Here is a 16,061-nt window from a genome sequence, read left to right on the forward strand (position 1 = left end):
CGTTATTTGTTTTGACAAAAATGAAGGTCATAAGATACGATGATCTGTATTTGTTACTTTATACGTCATTTGGTCTTTGTTGGATATTTGTGTCATTGGCAATCATATCTCATTTCTTTACATTTATATAACAGCGCTAATTTTTTAATACTTGTAGAATAAAATTTTGGTTGGATCTCCTGCTTTGTTTGTATTAACGTTTACTCAAGCTTGGTAAATAAGTTTGACATCTTCAAACAATATATACTGGCATAGTTGAACCTTTATATATTATATTTAAATTTGATTGGACGTTTTCCCAATTACAATTGTACAATATACAATCAATGCAAGTAAATTAACCAAAGTCTTGCTTTACATGCATTAAGAAATTAGCTCTTACAAATATTTTACGAATTATTGTGAAATATAAACAAATGGGAATATATACTAGAAATATTTACTAGTAAATGAAATCGATACTTTCTACCTTCCTTCTGAAAATATATTGGATACTATATATAGTGATTAAATCTTCACTCTATCTTTGCATCAATTCTGTCGACTGTGTCATCTTGCTATAAAAGAGCTAGTTTTATTAACGGACACATATTTCATCTATTTTAACTACTGATGAATAAGGACAGCATGGTTCTCATCCTAATTATTTATGGTGTCTTTGTAGTATACCCAATATGCCATGGAACATCAGATATTAAGAATAAAATGAAATTCATATTAGAAAAGGAAGAAATAATTGTTTCAAGTGGTTCAACAATTACAACTAAAGCAGATTCTGTAATAGAGTGTATCATGCTGTGTACGAGCGAACAGGGGTGCGAGACTGCAAGCTATGATCGTACCACAGAACAATGTAAATTGGATTCCAGCTGTAACCCAGAGACAGAAAAAATTATAACTGGAACTCTCGTCCTTAAAAGTAAGTAAGATTAACATATGTAAGATGCATGTAAATATTTCACTGAGCAATGTTTTCATCGATATTGGACTACCTCGAAATATTATTTTCGAAATTCACACATTCAAAATATGAAATGGGTTTGAAATTCCTTAACAAGGATTTGAAATCTTCATTTTGCCCTTGTTTAATATATGACCTGGGTATCGTGATCGCATTTATATATAGTTTATGAGCTGTACAGAATTAAATGGATCAACATCAACAGGATAGCTGGACCATACGTTGTTGGTCATATTTGGTCTTTGTTGGTAGATCTATTAAAAAAAGAATAATGTACTGTGTTAATCTAACAACAGTGTGGTGAAATGTAAATGTAATGTCTTTATTTAACAACAGACTGGTGTGTAGTTTTAATTTATTAGTCAACATGGAAGAGACACAATTGAAGTCTTCTTCAAAAAGCAATATGAATATACTTATAATAATTATAATTATAAGCACGCTTGTAAGAATTACGTTAAGGTAGGTTAGCTTTCTCAAGGAGATATATCGCGATTGAGTTAAAATAATATTCATTTTTTCTTGGACCGGAATATGACAGTTGTTGTCCATTCGTTTGATGTGCTTTTTATGGACACCACCACGAATTGGTGGATCCATACGATGTGTGTTTAACCAAACTAGCTAAGGACATTTTTACCACATGGTAGATTGTGGTTTGTCATTATGTCGTCTAATCTTTTAATTACCAAACGTGACTTATCCCCGATTGTGACTGTTTTGCTGAGTGTGAATTCGCATTACTATAAGACGTGTTACGGTACTTGTCTATCCAAAACTCATGTATTTAGTTTAAATGTTTAATGTTATATTTTGTCAAATGTGTTGACGTCGTTTCTATTATATTTATGTGTTATGGAAACAAAAATTAATCACCGCCGTCATGTATTAGATTTAATTTTGGTCAACATAATCTGTACGATAATTTACGTTTGAAGTTGGATTCATAACAAACTGCACATATATATATATTATAGTTAATTGCTATTAATAAGTATTGCAATATGCATTGTGTTTAAATGCAATATCAGTATTTAGTTCTATTTTAATCTTTAATCAATCCTAATTCTATCTTACTTTTGAGATATAGTTTTTCATATGTGACGTAATTTTTCTGCTGTTTCAGAAATTTCATATATTCAAATTTTTAATGCCTTTTCACCATCGTATGTGACGTAATTTTTAATGCCTTTTCACCGTCGTATGTGACGTCATTTTCATAATTTGAGGCCTGGACTGAGTCGGGTGTGTCTATTCTGTATTGGTCATTCATTATGTGTTCGTGTTTGTTTTATGTAATGAGTTAATACTTCAGTTTCATTATGTATATCTGTTATATTCATTTGATAAAATTTACTGTTTGCAATATCATTAATTGTTCTAAATAATTAGGATGTTCTTATCCCAAGCATACAAACTTAGCCGTATTTGACACAACCTTTTTCAACTTTTGATCTTCAGTGCTGTACAACTATGAATTTTTTTTTCGCTTTCGATCTTTTATATCTGGGCGTCACTGGTGAGTCTTGTGTGGACAAGGCGCGTCTTTGGCGTATTAAAATTTTAAACCTGATGCTTTTTGTTATTCATTAATCATGTGTTTCTTTGTCTAATACGTTTTCCTATTTATTTGTATTGTAGTCTTGTAATATTATGTTGTCATTTCTATGTTATATTTAACATTGCCATTAAAGTGCGAGGTTTGTCATGCCACAAAACCAGGTTCAACCCACAATTTTTTCCTTTAAAAATGTCCTGTACCAAGTCAGGAATATGGCCATTGTTATATTATAGTTCGTTTCTGTGTGTGTTACAATTTAACGTTGCTTCGTTTGTTTTCTCTTATTTTTGAGTGTAAATTGACATTGCGATAAGACGTGTCACGGTACTTGTCTATCCCAAATTCATGTATTTGGTTTTGATGTTATATTTGTTATTCTCGTGGGATTTTGTCTGATGCTTGGTCCGTTTCTGTGTGTGTTAGTTACATTGTAGTGTTGTGTCGTTGTTCTCCTCTTATATTTATGCGTTTCCCTCAGTTTTAGTTTGTTACCCCGATTTTGTTTATTGTCCATGGATTTATGAGTTTGAACAGCGGTATACTACTGTTGCCTTTATTTTTCATTTGATTTTGCCATTTGATAGGGACTTTCCGATTGAATTTTCCTCGGAGTTCAGTGTTTTTGTGATTTTACTTTGTACTACGTTGTTAATGTACATAGAAAATAACTTATTTTAAAATTCTTTCTGAAGAGAAAAGAGGCGAAAGATGTATCAAATACCAATCTGGTTTAATGTGACTGGTAAGAGTTTATTCAACACCAGTATGAGATAATCTTGTTGTATAACCGTCAATCAGTGGAATGTGATTTGAATCAATTAGTTTATCAAACACCAGTCTTCAGTGATATGACTATACATATCTTATCACTGATTCAAATGAGGTTTTATTTAGCAGAAGTTTAGCGTGATCTGATATAAAGTGGCTATCAAACATCAGTTTGGTGTGATGTAAATGGAAGATTTTATTAAAAATCTGTATGGTGTAGTATCAAATGCAATCAGTTTATGTAACCCCAGTGTTGTAATGTGAATGCTTTGAGTTTATTAAAGATGATGTGAATCAATGTTATGTACCATACTGGTGCTAGATACACTATACATGCAGGGATATTTTTGAATTATAGGTCATGAACCAACAGACTGTTCAAACATTTCACAGGGAAGTGACAACGGTGTGTACTGGATTTTTGCAAACAACAGATGTAGAACTGTGTATTGCGATTTGACAGCCGGTGGATGGATGGTATGTACAATTTAAGATTTAAGGGGGAATGAGGGTATCAATCCATTTTCTTTCTTAACATAGGATTTCGCTATGTTTTTCTGTAAATGAACTTTATCATATACTTAATAGAAAAATTAAATAAAAATGGATTCACTGTTCATTTAAGCTCACAATCTGCCTTCGAAAGAAGCATGCATTCGTGTTAATATACTTTTATGGTCATTATGTTTGCTGGTCTGTACGTCTTTACGTCCTTACGTTCGTTCGTTCGTCCATTTGTTTGTCCGTCCGTCTGTCCCGCTTCAGGTTAAGGTTTTTATTCGAGGTAGTTCAAACAACTTTAAACTAAGTACACATGTTCCTTATGCTATGATCTTTCTAATTTGAATGCCAATTTAGAGTTGTTATACTAATTTCACGTAATAACTAACTAACGTCATACTAAACTCCGAAATAAATAAAGAAACTTGGCCAGTTTGTATTGGTGGAGGAAGCTAGAATGCCCGGAGAAAACAACAGAACTTCGATAGGAAACTATGTTATTTAGTAATAATGCTATAATTCCTTGGTAGGAATTAAACTGTTTTAGCTTTGTTATATAGTGATGATATAATCGGACGAAAAAAAGATGGTAGGGACTGATACAATAATTCAAAGTCCTTAATTTGAACATTAATGAGTGTCGTCTTCAATTGAATATTAAATTTTCTTGTTTTAAGTGAATCTTTATTTCAAATACTTTAATCGATGATACATTTCAATTATTTACAACCGGAAGAAAAGTGACGTTAGGAACTTTTGCAATTACTCAAAAAGTGCTTTATAATCATGAACATTAATGAGTGTCGTTCTTAATTGAATATATCTTGTTTTTTAATGTATCTTTATTTCAAATACCCAAATCGACTTTAGATTTTTGCAATCTAATCCGATTCCAGTTCATATTCCAAAAACTAATGCGAACACGAAATGTATCTTAAACTAGTCTACAAAAGTGGGAATTATCGCTTTTTTACTAAGTTTAGTCATAGGACAATACTCCGATTATTATTGTAGAAAGGTAGATAATACAATGTAATAATAGATAGATTTTATCGGAAAACTTTGTAACATTTTAAAGATTATTAAATTAAAAAGTAAAATCACAAAAGTACTGAACCCCGAGGAAAACTCAAAATGGGAAGTCCTTAATCAATTGGCAAAATAAAAAGCTCGAACTCATCAAACAAATGGGTTACAACTGTCATATTCCTGACTTAGTACAGGCATTTTCCTATGTAGAAAATGGGGGATTCAACCTGGTTTTATAGTGTTTGTGTATCAAAATTTCTCGCCTGTATGACAGTTGCATCAAATTCAATCATATTGACAACGATGCGTGAATAAAACAAAAATACATAATAGGTAATAAAAAAAAATGGTTACAAATGTCATCATTGTTTACTTATTTTAATCACTAAAAAACTAAAAAAATATGTAACAAAGAAGCTCAAAGTGGAATATAGATCAAGCATATTAGCAAAAATTAAGACAAGAATACACTAATTTACTATAGAACATTAACTCAATGCAGAATGTATACATACAGAGACAAGTCATATATTTATCAAAGAAACTTGTTAACTTTTCATTTCTTTGTAGGAACATTTAGGCGAGTGACTTTAACCATAAAATTAAATTTTTAATGCACCTACCTAACACACGGCTAAATTATATATCATTTGAAAGCTACACATCTGTACTATCTGTTTTGCCCGGTCGTAAAAAAATCGTACGGTGCAATTTCCGTCAAATCAAGATCAAAGGCCAAGGACGAATAAGTGCATATTTTCTAAGATTTCAGCCTGATTACATAATATTACTTTTATATACTAAATTCACACATGCAAACAATTTAAACTTTTAGCAGAGAGATTAACAGTCATTATTCAAATGCATTTTTTAATATTTAAAGCGTGTTTTTGACAGAGAGCACATGTTTCCTGAAATTCGAGTAAAAGTTAACAAAATGTGTGAAAACCCAAATTTCTCTTTCTGGTGCAAATGCTAATCAATTAAAACTGAGTAAAACCCTGTAATGACTATCAAAGAAGTTTTTGACATCATAAAATTTCCTAAAATTATGCTTTCTTCTAATCAAACAGCAAATCATAACAACTCATACAGTTGCCCAAAATACCGCTATCTGCGAAAAAACAGCTTTCAACCATTTCTTCCTATTTAAACATTGTATATGGTCAATATAAGATTTAATAAACAAATTCTTAAGCATCTGAAAAATTTAGAGTAAAACAATATGTGCGCGAATCATCTTATTGCTTGAAATAAAGGGGGTGAAACTAAGAGATTGCAATCTGCATTGTAACTACCAGACTGAAATAAACATATTTCGACTTTTCTAATTGTTTGATTTGTTTACGTAGCTTCATTATAAATATTGATGTAGTGAAAAGACCTTTTATTTATTTAATGTGAATTGAAAATTTAGACCAAAATAAATAGAAAATAAATTGATGAAAATTGAAATTTCAAAGAATTTCAAAAACTAGTAAACACATTATAAAACTTGACTACTTGATTGCTTAAATTGCGTTGTTCATTGTTTACATGCATTAATTCATCACATAAGAATAATTTTGAAGAAAAAATAACCATTAATACGCAACGATTCTAGTTACAACTAGACTTCCTGAATAGCTTGAATGACTAGTTCATTTTTCATACGAGGATGACTTCATGCAAGAGTTTCTGATGACGACTGAAAAGATGCTATCATTATCTTGAAACTTCACTTTCCATTATATAGATGATGTCATCTCACTGAATAGTGCAAAATTTGTGACAATGTTGGACTCGTATTTTCAATTGAAATTGAAAATAAAAGACTCAACAGATATAGTTTACTCTATCACGTATCTTGAAATCGATGATGAGGGTTGGTTGAGAACAAGTTTTACGACAAAAGAGATGAGCATAAAACAACCCATAAAAACACCCCTTACTACCTTACTACTATAAACTTTTCATTTCTATGTAACAAGATTATAGCAACGCCTGCATATCTATACTACTAAAGGAGGAGACCGATTTCATTGAGCCTCAACTCCTCTGAAATAAAGGCAACTATAGTATATCGCTATTCAATAGTCATCAATCGATTTACTAGTAACTGAAATAAATCCGGGTCACAAAGCAAAAACTAGGAAAACGCATCAACTATAAGAGGAACACAACGATATAACAGAAACACAGAACTGCTACAATAACAAACGCCAACATACAAAGAAACAGATTATTCGATACCAACTGCCATATGCCTGACTTGGTAGAAGACATTTGAAGAAAAATGGTGGTTTAAACATGTTTTAAACCAGAGTTCAAAGTCAAAGTTGAAATCATCCCTTTGAAAATTTCATGGCGCCACTACGAGTTGGTTGACAATTATGAGATATCTGTTTCGCCAGATGACGACTGATAAGTTCCATCGACGTAACCAAATTGCCGTCATTTCTGCCGTGAATGTCACTAACCGAATAAGGCTTGGCATCGAGTTCGGAAATACATGAGCCACAAGACGGGTAAAAGAGAGCCGTGGTGTAGTGGTTAGTGCATCGGACTACTAACACAAAGGTTCCTGGTTCGATTCCCGTTCCGTGATGAAAATTTCAGGGACTGAATTTTCGACTCTTCCTTGACACCATTTGTGAGTATGGTCTTGAGGAAACGATGAAAGTCCGTCGGAAGGGGACGATAAATGGCTGACCCGTGTTAAGAGAGAGCCATATCTCTTGCACGTTCAACACACCTTTGTAGATTTCGAAAAAGAGCAGGGTAATGCCGCTACAAGGCAGCACTCGCACCCGCGAAGTGGAAAGCGATTAATTTAAGTTGAAAAGCTTGTTTCCCAATCCACTATAAATAAAAATGTTTAAACTAAGACGGGTGTCACATGTGGAACATAATCTGCCTACCCTTTGGGAGCCCTGAGTTCACTCAAAATATTTTTGGGGGGTTTGTGTTACTCAATCTGTAGTTTTATATGTTGTGTTTTGTATACTGTTGCTTGTCTTGTTCGTTTTTTGCCCGGCTTTGTCAGTTCGTTTTTATGCGTTTGATGTCCCTTTGATATATTTCGTCACTATTCAAGTAGTAAAAGGTTTTAAAAATTATAGATTAGTGTGGCTAAATGTATCATGATAACGATTTAGTTCTATATATATATATCACCGTGAGCAAATTAAGCTATTTTCGCGGATATTTGTCTTATTGCGTTAATCTTCTTCACTTTACTTTGAGGTGATTTTTTGGCCGATTTTCATTACTGCAAGTTAATGTCTTTAAAGTAAAATAATACCAAAGGGACAATCAACATCTCAAACCATGAATCAGATAAAGTTAATTAAAACCATGAACAAAATAAAATTAAAGTCCAAGAGGCGAACGACAGTCCAAAAAACACAGCATACCATGAAAACGAACACTCCTAAAACAGCGAATGATCTTATGAGGTCAGGAAGGGTATTTTACTTTTTCATTTTGTTATTTCACAACTGCTTATAGTGTTTTACATACACAATGACATGCATTTGTATTTTTAAATTTTATGTAGAAAATACTCAAAGCATTCAAATAATTAAAGCGATTAAACTTCTAAACACATTTAATATGACTTACTATAACACGATTTTAAACTAAATAAGAAGCAGCCGCATTTTATTTAGTTCGTTTACATCCCGCTTTAGACAACCAAGTGTTTCTAAACAAGGTTACTTATTTCAATGTTGCCTACGATTTAGTCGCAAAGTAATGTTTCCATTTAAACATGATTACAAAAAGTGAAAAAGTTTGACTTCGTAAAAAACATATTTTAACCTCAATTACCTCGCATATATTCTTTTCTTACTTTAAATACCCCTTCTTTTATTATGGAAAATCATTCTCCTCCCTGATATTCACAATTAGCGATGTGCTATTTTAACATAGATTAACAAAATGATCGCTATTTGCAGATGGCAGATTTTTGGGCAACTGAAAACACTTCAATAGAAGGCTGTTCCATGAACAATAATTAATAATTGCATCTTAAAATTACAAAACAAATATTCCTTGACCTAAAACATATACATTTACCTATTTTTTTAAGCATACAAATATCGATTCCCCAAGATATATTTTGCTTTTTGAATAATTTTTCATTTTTTTTAGGATTTGTGATAAATTTCAATTTTCGGGAAATTTTGCGCATCGAATCTCTTATTTTTTGTTTGATTTGGAAATTATGTATCATGTTCCATAAAGTTCATATGATCTTTTGGAAAACTTTATGGTACAAGAATTAGAAAATGGCGTTTTATTTAGTAATCGCAAAAATTGGAATGTTTTTTCATGACCTTTGACCTTGATTTAACAAAAATTGCACCGTACGATTTTTTTACGACCGGGCAAAACAGAAAGTACAGATTAACAGCTTTCGAATGATATATAATACAGCCGTGTGTTAGGTGGGTGCATTAAAGTCGTTAACTAAGCGTCTTTTTGAAATAAGTCACTCGCCTAATTCCATCATCGCCTGCATACGGAGTATATATATCCAAATTAAAACGAGTTTCCAGCGCTTGCATTTCCTATCATGATTTTCTTGATAAAGGGTTGCTGCTCACAAGGAAGCTATTAAACCAAGAGTTCCAAATCGTGAAGTTGAAGTCATCCCTTCGTAAATTTTACGAACGCCATCACGAGTTGGTAGACCGTTATGGAATAACCGTTTCACAGATGATATCGGAAATGTTTCTTACGTCATAACTTCAATCCCATCTCTTTTCATGAATGTGACCTTCCATGAGGAACACGACGGGTGCCACATATGGAGCAGAATCTGCGTACCCTTTCGGAGCACCTGCTGTCACCTCCAGTTTTTGGTGGGATTCGTGTGGCTCAATCTTTAGTTTTCAATGCTGTTTCCCGTATACTATTATCATGATTATTTGTCTGTTTGTCTTTTTTATACCGTTGTCCGTCCGTCCGTCCGTCCGTCTGTCCGTCCGTCGTCCACACTTCGGACAATTACTCAAAAACACTTTCACCAATTTCCATGAAACTTAAGTGAATTGTTTATATCTATTGACGTAAGCTCCCTTTCGTTTTTTTTTATTTCAGATTTTAAGTTTTGGATTTATGGGGCTTTATTCATAAAAAAAGGGGTGATTTTCAACACTTCGGACAATAACTCAAAAAGGCTTTCACCAATGTCCATGAAACTTTGGTGAATTGTTTATATCTATTGATGTAAGCTCCCTTTCAATTTTGATAAATTTCAGATTGTAAGTTTTGGATTAATGGGGCTTTATTCATAAAAAAAGGTGGATTTTTAACACTTCGGACAATAACTCAAAAAGGCTTTCACCAATGTCCATGAAACTTTGGTGAATTGTTTATATCTATTGATGTAAGCTCCCTTTCAATTTTTATAAATTTCGGATTTTAAGTTTTGGATTTATGGGGCTTTATTCATAGAAAAAGGGGATTTTTAACACTTCGGACAATAACTCAAAAAGGCTTTCACCAATGTCCATGAAACTTTGGTGAATTGTTTATATCTATTGATGTAACAAATAATACTTAATAAAATCTGATGAAAACATAAAATTTGTAAAATCTTTAGTTCAATTTAAAACATTAAATTTCTTGTAAAAAATAGGTTCCATGAATGTCATATGTTTGTACTATTATTGAATGGTTGCAAGGATGAAAGCACATTAGCAGTCCCTGAGATACTAACTGTTGCCTGAGGCATATATCATTTTATGATAACATTTTTACTATCTAAGCTATGGATAAAAATCAAATACTGTTTTTGCATATAGGATGTTTTACTTTTGTTAAAATTGGTTGCAATTGAAATCACAAATGATACCTTAGCATTGCAGCTTTTTTTTTATAGAGTTCGGTTTCGGCGGAAGGGTTGAGCGCAATAAAAAATGTTATAAAACATAACTAGTCTACAATAGCACATAATAAGTGAACAAGTGACAACATGAAAATCCTAACATGTGACTAAATATTCCTTAAATGTTAAAGGGTGTCATTTTATGAAAAAAATAAGGAAATCAAGTCTTCTAAACATTTATCAATATGATCATCTTGTGAATATTCTGAACAATAAAAAGGTAATAATCATTATCCACCATATTAAGCACCATTTGAACAACTTTTGCATACATCTTTGTATAATTTAGTATGGATTCCTTACTGTGTTCAACAGAATCTAACTATGAGCAATATACCCCAAGAAAATTACCTTCTTTCAAACTACTATAAAATTTGGAAATCAGCCATAGAATTACTAAAACCCATAATCATATATCACTTTCCTTATATTGCATTGAAGACTTCTATGTTATATGCCAATGTTAATGATATTTGTTTTTTATGCTAAATATTGAAAAGCTGAACTAGGTTTAATCATCAGTGTCTCCTTCACTGTAATCACTGTCCTCATCATCAGAAAAATCCTCATTTTCATTCTCAGAAGAGGCCTCCTCATCATCAATGAAACCTTTATCTTCATCATCAATGAAATCCTTACTTTCATCACCTACTTCCTCATTTAGATCATAACTTTCAGTAGAGTCACTTTCACAATCTTCACTTTCCCTGTTATCTTCTTGCTGCTCCTCATTGTCATTGTAGTCTTTTTTGCCATTTTTATACGCCCGTCGTCTTTCAAACAACGGGCGTATCATGCGCTAAAGCGCAGCCCTTTATTATTTTTAGCCATGGCGTTGTCATTTTTTTTTCGATTTATGAGTTTGACCGGTCCTCGGGTATCTTTAGCCCGTTTTTCATTTAATTAGTATTATATTCACTTGATGTTAATTACCCAAATAATGAAATGACGAAAAGACGGCATTGATGACTTTTTATATACTTTTTTCACTGTAAGTGAGACATACATTTGGTAAAAGTTAAGTAGAAAATACAGAGGGACGCATGGCACAACATGAGATGCTTACCCTTTTAACGCATCAGGTCCCATTCTTTTGACGGTTCATCCGATTACCCAAGTTTTTGTTTGCTACATCGGTAGACTAATGTCGCCTTAATTTATACAAGTAACTAAATCGATTAGCCTTCAATGGGACCAAAACTTCTTAGTTTGTTAAGATTGACGTGTGAGTTCTGAATATACCGTTCCTTTATTTAAACTGGATTACTATGATTAGATTCATTATCTATGTTATAGGTGATCCAAAGACGACTAGATGGGTCGGAAGATTTCTATAGAGACTGGGCAGACTATAAGAAAGGATTTGGAAACGTTTCGGGAGAATACTGGCTTGGTAAGTTTGAGTTTAACTAACATATTGTTATTTGTGTTTTCGTAGTTTCAAACCAGATTAAAAAATGACAGGTGAAATTTAGCACGTGAAAGAGCTAGAATCTAAACACAACTTTAGTTTCTCTGATAAATATTATTATAACTCAGGTAAAAATTTTCACTCCTGTGTTGACATGGATTTCCATTGATATGGTCAAAAACTAACTATTTCAGTGATAGAATACATTAAATTTACCTGTCAAAACTTTTAGGAATTTCTGGTGTTCAATACTCTCCAACTTCGTACTTTTTTTGGTCATTTCAAGATTATTTTATTCAAGCGTCATTGATGAAACTTTTATAGACGAAACGCGCGTCTGGCGCAAAAATCAAATTGTAATCCTAGTTACTATAATGAATTTATTTCTTTGTATTATGAAAATAGAAATAAAAAGATGTTGAAATCAAACAGAACATTAATCGAATCTTAAAAGACTTATGTTACAGAAGTCAGTCAGTCAACAGAGAAAAAAATAATAAATCCTTATTACGACATTGTATGTCGTTATTAAAAATGGAAAGATATTTCGTATTACGACAATATATGTTGCTAAAAAAGATCACTATAACTTTAACAGGCTTCCGTGCAATGACATCATTGTATTGTAAATAAAAAAAAAGTACTCATAATAAACCCTGAAAAGTCAATCTTGTTTTCTTTCTGAAGGTAACGACAATATCTTTAATATCTTGAATGGAAAGTCGTGTAGTTTGAGATTTGACATAGAAAACGTTGATGGAGAATCGCGCTACGCCCAATACGAGACTTTCAAAATAGCAGACGAGTCTGACGATTATAGATTAACATTATCTGGATACAACGGAACAGCTGGTAAGATTACAAGTAAGAGTACGCCATATACTTTGGACCACACGGTGATGTTTGAAATTTTTTTACGGAAGCGTATTAGCTCCACACAATTTATTTTTTATGTTTAAGGTCTTTCTTTTTCAAAAATAAAAAGGGAAAGACCTTACTGTATTTCTTCTGATTATTACTATTAGGGCCTTTCCTTTTCCAAAAGGAGAAGACCATACAAGTGAATGGGTTCTTTCTATATATGATCACTGATATATGACCTGGAAATATAGGTCAAATTCAAAGCTCAATTAGACATTCTAAATTTGACCTTTGCTAATACTAGTAATTATGACTGGTTCGTTATTAACAATTAAGTCCTCTGCATTTAATTTAATACACGAACCAGGAGTTACATTTTTCAGCACATTTTTAAAATTTCATGCTTTATTATCGAGGTGGAAAGGCCTTCAATTGTTCTCTAAACAATTGGTTTTTAATATTTATTTCTTTTCTTCTGCCGTCTGAGATGCTTTTATGTTTTCTCCCTTATGTATTTGAAATCATAATTACTCCTCAACAATACAAGTGAATGACCTAGGATCTTTCAATTTGAAATTATTCACCTATGACCTTGAAATTGAGATCAAGGTCAAGGATCGTGTCGTATTTTAAATTTTGACCTTTGCTAAATATTTATACTGGTTCATAAAAAAACAAAAACATTAGTTTTTTGCATTTGGTTTTGTTGACATTTGAATGGTTAAGCGGAAGTGACCTTATCTTAAGTGGAAGTATTCTATTTCGATGAAAAAATACCCAGAATCTTATTTTATAAAATCAGTTTGAAGTTACAAATTACATCAAAATTGATAGCTTAAACACCGTTTTTGAAATTGCATTCTATATTTTCGAAGTTTTTGGAAAGACCATCAATTGTTCTTTAACTATTATTCTTTTTGTTCCGCCAAACTTTGACAAAATGTACTGCCATAACCATAAGCCATGTTGCTTTCAGGTTCGCACTTTGTAATGAAGTCACACCTATCTGGAACTCACTCTTTTAGTCGTAAAATTTTGTCGGCCTGGAGTTATATGGCCACAACCTAAAGACCCATGTTATCATTCAAACACCGTAACCGTAATAGGAAGAAAAAAACCTATGAATGGAATTTGTTCGATACTAGAGCCTGAATCTTCGTTATATTTGGTTCAAGGATTCTATGACTCATTAGTAGGGTTATTCCCCTTTGAAAATTAACCGATGTCGGTTGGCCACTATAACAAAGAAACCGTAGGTCTTAACAAATGATCATCAACTTATGTGACTTTAAAAAGGCCTCAAGGTCACAATTGTATATTGACCTTGACCTTTGACCTTTGACCTTGTTTTGGGATATTCTCATACAACTATAATTCTTACAGAAGTCTTGAATAGTGGTAAATGAGTTGGTCATTAAGGCACAACTTATGTACATTTCGACCGAAGAGATTTGACCTTCCTATAAGAGGTATAATCCCTATTTTAGGTTTATAAAGACAACACCAGCTTTTACTATTAAATCAAAGGTCCTAGACTCATGGGGTCTTCAACAATGCTCGTTTTCAGGCTAAAAATCGGATTAGGAATACATCGTTTTTTCCTAAAAAATCGGACTAGGAATACAGTGTTTTTTAAAAGTTCTATAAAAATTCATAAATAAAAATCAACATGCAGACATCTTATACGTTCAGGTATTTCACATCAAATCTTTAATGTTAATATTACTTTAAAAATGTTGGTAGTCACCTCAAAAACTAACCAAACCTATTAAAATGGTATATGATTACAATTCTGTTGACGGGTCATTAAGGACGGCATACTTTGACATTAATGCTGATTCACTTATTGGGTCTTTGCATCGGAAATGTACATACTTTTCTAAAACAATTTGTTGTCATGCATGATACGGGTAATGTTCTCATATATTTTATGATGGTATGATACTTAACCCCTAACGGAAGAGTAAATTATAATAGTCCTTTGTTAATTTATGTATCATTGACATTTTGACTAGTTTCTTTTTTTACCGATTCTTATATCGGACTCGGACTTCATTTAAACTTTGTTTTACTGCGCGTATTGGTGGGGGTTTCTTTATTCTACATTTCCTAGAGATTTACTGGAGGGTTGAGATCTCACAAAACATGTTTAACCTCACGGGATTGTTGCGCTTTCCCAAATCAGGAGCTTCTGGCCTTTGTAAGTCTTGTAGCTTTTTTAGTTTTAGTTCAGTTGTATGTTTAAGGGTTTAATATGACGTCCATTTTCTCTGAACTATTGTCTCTTTGACATATTTAATTCTCAATTTTATTAGTTCTATACAATCTCATCATCGAAAACTCCATATTCCTTCAAATTACATTTACTCATTCTTAATTTTAGATTGATTTTGTTACGCTGAATCTTATGTCTACTAAACTTTGTTCCTGCTTTTATTCTTTTTACGTTAACTAAAACTTGTTTGTCTGTTTTTGTGTAATAGTTTTCCCACTGTAAGTGTTTACTATAGTTTTATAATTCTACCAGATACTCTGCAAAACAAGACTTTGTTCCGAGACAAATATTATTATTCTATTTATTAAAACTTAGGGGATGCCGTGATGGACACCTCCTCTCAATTATCCGGTCAACCATTTTCAACCAAAGATCGTGACAATGACAACTGGTCCGGATGGCATTGCACTGACTATGTGAAAGCTGGATGGTGGTATGCCAAAGAATCGTCTTATGGCCGGTGCACCTTTGTCAATCCAAATGGCAAGTACTATAATGATTATGGAGATTCAATGTACGCTAGTGTCTACTGGTATCCATGGACAAATACATACGTAGGTATGAAATCTGTCACAATGAAGATTAAACATTTTTGATTGCACAACTATGTAAACTGTCAACAGCTGACTCCAGATACCTTATCAAAAGCACCATGGACTGCCAAACGTTCACTTTCTATTGACTTCAACTGCGGGTATCTCGAAATTCTCTTGTGACTCACTTCGAGATAACAAGAGTCGATTTTATATTTCTTGATTTAATTTGAGAGCTTAGACGCATGTTTTATTTTGTATTTGGATTGTTTAAAGTCTATCATAT

At 32.5% G+C, this 16,061-nt stretch overlaps 1 long non-coding RNA gene across 1 annotated transcript; it reads left to right on the top strand.

Annotated features, from left to right (window-relative positions):
- Positions 1-492: 492 nt before the first annotated feature.
- Positions 493-12,096, top strand: LOC143078060 (uncharacterized). Its single transcript, XR_012979026.1, has 3 exons — positions 493-919; positions 3,649-3,767; positions 11,992-12,096. It is a non-coding gene; the product is annotated as an uncharacterized LOC143078060 (long non-coding RNA).
- The last annotated feature ends 3,965 nt before the right edge of the window (positions 12,097-16,061 follow it).

The sequence above is a fragment of the Mytilus galloprovincialis genome, chromosome 6 (genome assembly GCF_965363235.1).
Source record: "Mytilus galloprovincialis chromosome 6, xbMytGall1.hap1.1, whole genome shotgun sequence".
NCBI classification, from domain to species: domain Eukaryota; kingdom Metazoa; phylum Mollusca; class Bivalvia; order Mytilida; family Mytilidae; genus Mytilus; species Mytilus galloprovincialis.